Here is a 6,773-nt window from a genome sequence, read left to right on the forward strand (position 1 = left end):
AGAACCTGGAGATATTAAGCCCCTGGTCGCTAACGTTATCGGGACTCACGTTTTCCATTAACGCTAGCAGCTATGCCAGCGACCATGTCCACTTCAAAGGAGCATAACTTGAGTTATAGAGATCCAATTGAGGTGATTCTAGTTGCGTTAGAAAGCTGACATTCAGAACTTTCCAACGATATATAATACTTTATAGTGGGCATGAAATTGAAGCACAAACAAGAGGTATCTTTTAAGCCCCAAAAACACCAACTGGGCAGCAAGTGCAACGTTAGCCATAATAACTCTAGCACTAACGCCGCACTTGTAGCATTAGTGTGGCTAACTTTAGCACTAACTTTAGCATCTGGACCTCAACTTGATTCACTTCTCTTTGAAGGACCACCCAACCTCAAGGAAGCAAGCCCACAAGTGTCAACCAATCAAGGCCACAATAAGCATCTAGAATAGGAATTTTCATTTAATTGTAATTTGCTTTTAATTTCATTTTGTAATTTAGGAGATCCTATATAAAGGCCTTAGTTTTTACATTGACGGACATTAGGGAATTAGGGGATTGAAGAGAGGTCTTCGGACTCCCCTCCTTCACACACTTTTCCTTTTCTTTCTTTGTACTTTTCATTTATGAATTTTGAAGTTTTATTTTCAGTTTCAATCTTCATCTTTACTTTTCTGCACTTTCTTTCTTTTCTATTTTGGTAGAGTAATGATCAACTAACTCTTTTCATTGGGTTAGAGAGCTCTATTGTGATTCAATGGATTAAGTGTAGTTCTTATTCTTCTTCTTCTTTCTTTTCTCTTGATTTTACTAGAGAGCTTTCGATCTTCATCCAATTGGGTAGTTATCTTGGAAAAGAAGCTATTTATACTTGGATCTCTTCTGAACCTTGGAAGAGGAATGAAGAGATCATGCTAGAAATGCTTTCTCATGTTGTACCAAATTGGGTTTGGAAGGATATGTGACTATAATCCTCCAACACTTGATTTGGAAATGCATGTGGTATAATCAGTGACCATACTTCATCTCTTCTCATGAGCAATTGACCAAGGAATTGGCTATTGATCAAGATTTGAGAGATTGAATTACAAGGAATTGTAATTCAATCACTTAAGATTGCCAAGGAGATCAATGAATACATTGATTGAGGAAGAGATGAGAATGAACTTGATCCGGAGGATTGCAATATCTCTTGATCCCAATGTTCATTTTATTTTAGTTCTTATATTTACTTTTCTTGCCATTTTACTTTTCTGCACTTTATTGCTTTCTTTACATTCATGCAATTTACATTCCTTTGTTACTCATCATCCAAATATGAATCGTCTAACTAGGATAATCAATCAACTATTGATTGCTTAATCCATTAATCTCTGTGGGATTCGACCTCACTCTTTTGTGAGTTATTACTTGACGACAATTCGGTACACTTGCCGAAGGAAAATTTGTTACGAGACAAGTTTTCCGTGTATCAAGTTTATGGCACCGTTGCCGGGGATTAATTGTGATTAACAAACTACCGGTTGATTGATTTACTAGATTAGACACTTTTCTTTTGTCTTTATTTTCTTTTACTTCTTTATTTTCTTTTGCTAACTAACTGTTTGTGATATTGCCTCACTGGGAATTTCCTCATCTGTGACAATGGAGATTCTAATTTCTTTTGGTGATTATTGTTTGAGACAGAGCTTTCTGCAGGAAAGAAAGGAGCATCCATCATATTTTAGTCAATCAAATTTCATGGGAAACTCTCCACCACCACAGAATGATTCACTTTACTATGCTCATGGTGGATGGGAGTATCAAGAACATGAAATGGGGTTCTTTCCAGAGCCACAAAATGGTCCATATTTTGGTGAAATTGATCACTACTCAAGTTGTGGCTGGAAAGATCAAAATCAAGGAGATTTCACTCATCCATACCCCATTCATCAAGAGCCATCACCTCTCAATTATACAATCTCACCTCCAAGTTTTACATGCCTAAATTCTTCATCATTTGAGTATGCCTCAGCACAAAAGTCTATCCCAAATCCATACAATTCATTTCACCATCCACAAAACTCAATCCACTACCCACAAGAGTCATACCACTTTCAGAACATACAACCACAAAATAACCAATTCCATTCACAAGCCAACCCCGCCCAACCATTATAACCTACCCAACCTCCTTTAGATAAACTTGTTAGGATGGAACTCATCATTGAAGAACTCAGAAAAAGTAGAGAAGAGGAGAGACTCACTAGGATAGAACTCCTCCTTGAAGAAATAATAAAAACAATCGAAGAGGAGAAAATAGCAAAAAGAGACCATGAAGAAAGATTGAGACAGAATGCACAACTCTATTCTGAAGAACAATTCATTGAAGAGCTGAGATTACAAAGAGAGACCACTTCACTCTCTCCAGAAATAGAGGAGTTCATTCAAAGGTCAAGAACAAGGGAGGAATCAGAAGAACAAGAAAAAAAGGCAGTCATACCAAGTGAGATTCATATGAAGAAGGAGGAGGCTGTGAGAGTATATAAGCTCAAAGCTCCATACCCACAGAGGCTACTAAGGGTGACAAAGGAACATGCAAACTCACTCCCAAAAGGCTCAATGCAACATCATGCAGAAGAAAGGGAGCAAGTCAATCAAGGGAGTCCACACAACTCCAATAAAACAGAGAGTTGCATAAAGGATGAGTTCATTGAACCACCAATTCAAGAAGTTCTTGATGAAGAGGATGCTCCACCCATCATACAATACCCAAATCCTGAAATCAAGGTGGTGAAGGCAATCAACATGAACACTAACAAAAGGATGGTGACCAAGAAAAGAAGGACAATATTCATGAAGAAGAAAAGGTCAACCAAAAGCCATCCCACCCCTACCCCAACAAGCAAGTTTACTCAAGCTAACAACAGAAGAAGGCTTGCTGGGGAGAGGCACTCAAAACAAGGGGCATTAACTGGCTCCCCTTCCCTCTTGAGGTCATTCCTCTTAACAAACTGGAAGAAGAGGAAGAAATTCATGAACAACATGTCAAGCTAATGACATTAAAAGAGCGCTTGTTGGGAGGTAACCCAACCTCATGTAGTTTCCTTTTCATCTTTATTTCAATAAAGGTCACAAGTTGTTTCCCCTGTATTGCGAGGAGCTAAGTTTGGTGTTCCACACCAAAACAATCTAATAGTGAAAGTGTAATTCTAAGTTTGGTGTTCCACCAAAGGATATTAGTTAGAATCACACTACACTCCCAAAGCGCATTGCTAGCTCCAACCAATCAAGGGAAACCACTTAGATGTAGTTAGTCTTTAGTTAATAATTGTTTTGTTAAACAAGATATGAGGTTCTCTGCATATATGCAAGGTTTTGTACTAGTCAAGGAACTAAGTTTGGTGTTCACACACCAAATTAAGTTCAGAAGTTACAAGCATACATGCAAGCTAACTATCTCTCAAGTGCTTTGGGAACAAGCAACTTCCAGTAACTTTACAGGAATCTTATGAGGAAATGGTACACCTTCACCCAGGGAAGTGAGGTAGCAAAGACTAGGATGAGGACAAAAAGAGGGCAACTAGAAACCATCACCCAAAGGTTGTATTTTTACTTAATTCCATGTACTTAGAATGTTGAAAATTGGAAGTCCGAATGCACTTTTGATTAATAGTTACTCGTTAGTAGAAACCCTTTTTAAATTCTGTCTTTTAAGTTTTTCATTGCTTAGGTCTCGGATTGCTAGTCTGAATATCATTACTGCATCATTTCCTTGCTTACTTGTATGCTTGTTCTTTTGAATCAAATGAAAAGAGAATGAGTGTTTTATAAAAGACCAGAGTGGAGTTCATGCTATGGAGTAAGTTCCTGAGTTTGTTGTATGGTCATAAGTAAGCTAAGTTGGTTCAACCACAAGGTGGGAAGACAACTATCTGTCCGGAATCATATGCTTGAAACACACCCCATGAGACTAACTAAATAACAAGATCCTAATAAGAAAAAGGGAAAAGAAAAAATGAAAGTGGAAAAAAATAAAAGAAAAAGAGTAAGCAATAAGGCTAGGCACCAAGGGTTTTAATCTTGAGGTATGTGTCTGTGGTGCTCCTGTGTGAGGGATTTACTTGGATGAATAAGCTCTTAGGGGTGCCTTATCACTTGGTAACTTGGGTTAACTAACTCGGGATTATCAGCTGAAAGTCCACTATCAAGAGTAACCCTCGCTACAGAGCATTTAGTAACCCAAAGAGGTGCTGGACACCAAGGTCTCAAGAAAGAAAATAAATAAACCATATGCCTGTGGTGTGTATGTATGGGGAAAGAGACTTGAGGAAGTAAGTCCTTAGGGGTGTCTTAACACCTAGCACCTTGAACCAACTGGATCGGGAGTGTTGGCTGAAAGCTTATCTTAAAGAGTCGCCCCCTTACAGAGCACTTAGCCTAATGAAATAAATAAACCCTGAAATTATAAAAAGGATCAATGAATAAAGGTCTCATAGGGTGCAGTCAAGTGAGTATTCTAGGGCTACACTAACGTGAACTCTAACGTAGTGACAAAAGGCACCAAGCAACGTTAATGGGGAAGGTGAGCCCCAATAATGCTTGCAAAAGGGGTATATGCCAACGTTAGTGGAAAAAGTGAGTGCCACTAACGTTTTCGAAGCAAAAAGACCCACGTTAGCTTCCACGTTAACTACATTAACGTGGGAACTAACGTGGAAATAAAGGGAGATGCCAAAGTTAGTGGAAAATGTGATCTCCACTAACGTTGGTGAAGCAAAAAGACCCACGTTAACTTCCACGTTAACTAAGTTAACATGGTAGTTAACGTGGGCAAAAGTTCCACCTGGCAGCCTGACCATGCCTTCTTCAAACACGTATAACTTGAGCCACAAAGCTCTAAATGAGATGATTTCAGTGGCATTGGAAAGTAGGATTCTAGAGCTTTCCATGAATATATGGCACTACATAGTTGACACTAAATTTAAGGGAGAAAACCTGCCCCGAAAGTGCAAAGATGAACATGGTATCAACCTGTAGTAAGGCTAACTGACCTCTTCACCTTCCAAGAAATGTAACTCGAGTTGTAAAGCTCCAAATGATGCGCTTCCAAAGGAGTTGGAAAGTAGACATTTAGAGCTTTCCAACGATATATAATAGTATGGGGTGGACATTGATTTTGAGCTCCAGAACCTGGAGATATTAAGCCCCTGGTCGCTAGCGTTATCGGGACTCACGTTTTCCATTAACGCTAGCAACTATGCCAGCGACCATGTCCACTTCAAAGGAGCATAACTTGAGTTATAGAGATCCAATTGAGGTGATTTTAGTTGTGTTAGAAAGCTGACATTCAGAGCTTTCCAGCGATATATAATACTCTATAGTGGGCATGAAATTAAAGCACAAACAAGAGGCATCTTTTAATCCCCAAAAACACCAACTGGGCAGCAAGTGCAACGTTAGCCACAATAACTCTAGTACTAACGCCACACTTGTAGCATTAGTGTGGCTAAATTTAGCACTAACTTTAGCACCTGGACCTCAACTTGATTCACTTCTCTTTGAAGGACCACCCAACCTCAAGGAAGCAAGCCTACAAGTGTCAACCAATCAAGGCCACAAGAAGCATCTAGAATAGGAATTTTCATTTAATTGTAATTTGCTTTTAATTTCATTTTGTAATTTAGGAGAGCCTATATAAAGGCCTTAGTTTTTACATTGACGGACATTAGGGAATTAGGGGATTGAAGAGGGGTCTTCGGACCCCCCTCCCTCACACACTTTCCCTTTTCTTTCTTTGTACTTTTCATTTATGAATTTTGAAGTTTTATTTTCATTTTCAATCTTCATCTTTACTTTTCTGCACTTTCTTTCTTTTCTATTTTGGTAGAGCAATGATCAACTAACTCTTTTCATTGGGTTAGAGAGCTCTATTGTGATTCAATGGATTAAGTGTAGTTCTTATTCTTCTTCTTCTTTCTTTTCTCTTGATTTTACTAGAAAACTTTCGATCTTCATCCAATTGGGTAGTTATCTTGGAAAAGAAGCTATTCATACTTGGATCTCTTCTGAACCTTGGAAGAGGAATGAAGAGATCATGCTAGAAATGCTTTCTCATGTTGTACCAAATTGGGTTTGGAAGGATATGTGACTATAATCCTCCAACACTTGATTTGGGAATGCATGTGGTATAATCAGTGACCATACTTCATCTCTTCTCATGAGCAATTGACCAAGGAATTGGCTATTGATCAAGATTTGAGAGATTGAATTACAAGGAATTGTAATTCGATCACTTAAGATTGCCAAGGAGATCAATGAATGCATTGATTGAGGAAGAGATGAGAATGAACTTGATCCGGAGGATTGCAATATCTCTTGATCCCAATGTTCATTTTATTTTTAGTTCTTATATTTACTTTTCTTGCCATTTTACTTTTCTGCACTTTATTGCTTTCTTTACATTCATGCAATTTACATTCCTTTGTTACTCATCATCCAAATCTGAATCGTCTAACTAGGATAATCAATCAACTATTGATTGCTTAATTCATTAATCTCTATGGGATTCGACCTCACTCTTTTGTGAGTTATTACTTGACGACAATTCGGTACACTTGCCGAAGGAAAATTTATTACGAGACAAGTTTTTTGCGTATCAGCTGGGCCAGCTCTTCCTTCATCCAGGTAACCTCTTCCTAGAGTCGCTTCTCCTTCTCTTGATAAAGGAGAATTCTCCCCTCCAGCTCCTCCACAACTCTTTGGGAAGAGGCCAAAGAACTGAGAGGAGTTTTGT

The sequence above is a fragment of the Arachis ipaensis genome, chromosome B10 (genome assembly GCF_000816755.2).
Source record: "Arachis ipaensis cultivar K30076 chromosome B10, Araip1.1, whole genome shotgun sequence".
NCBI classification, from domain to species: Eukaryota; Viridiplantae; Streptophyta; class Magnoliopsida; order Fabales; family Fabaceae; genus Arachis; species Arachis ipaensis.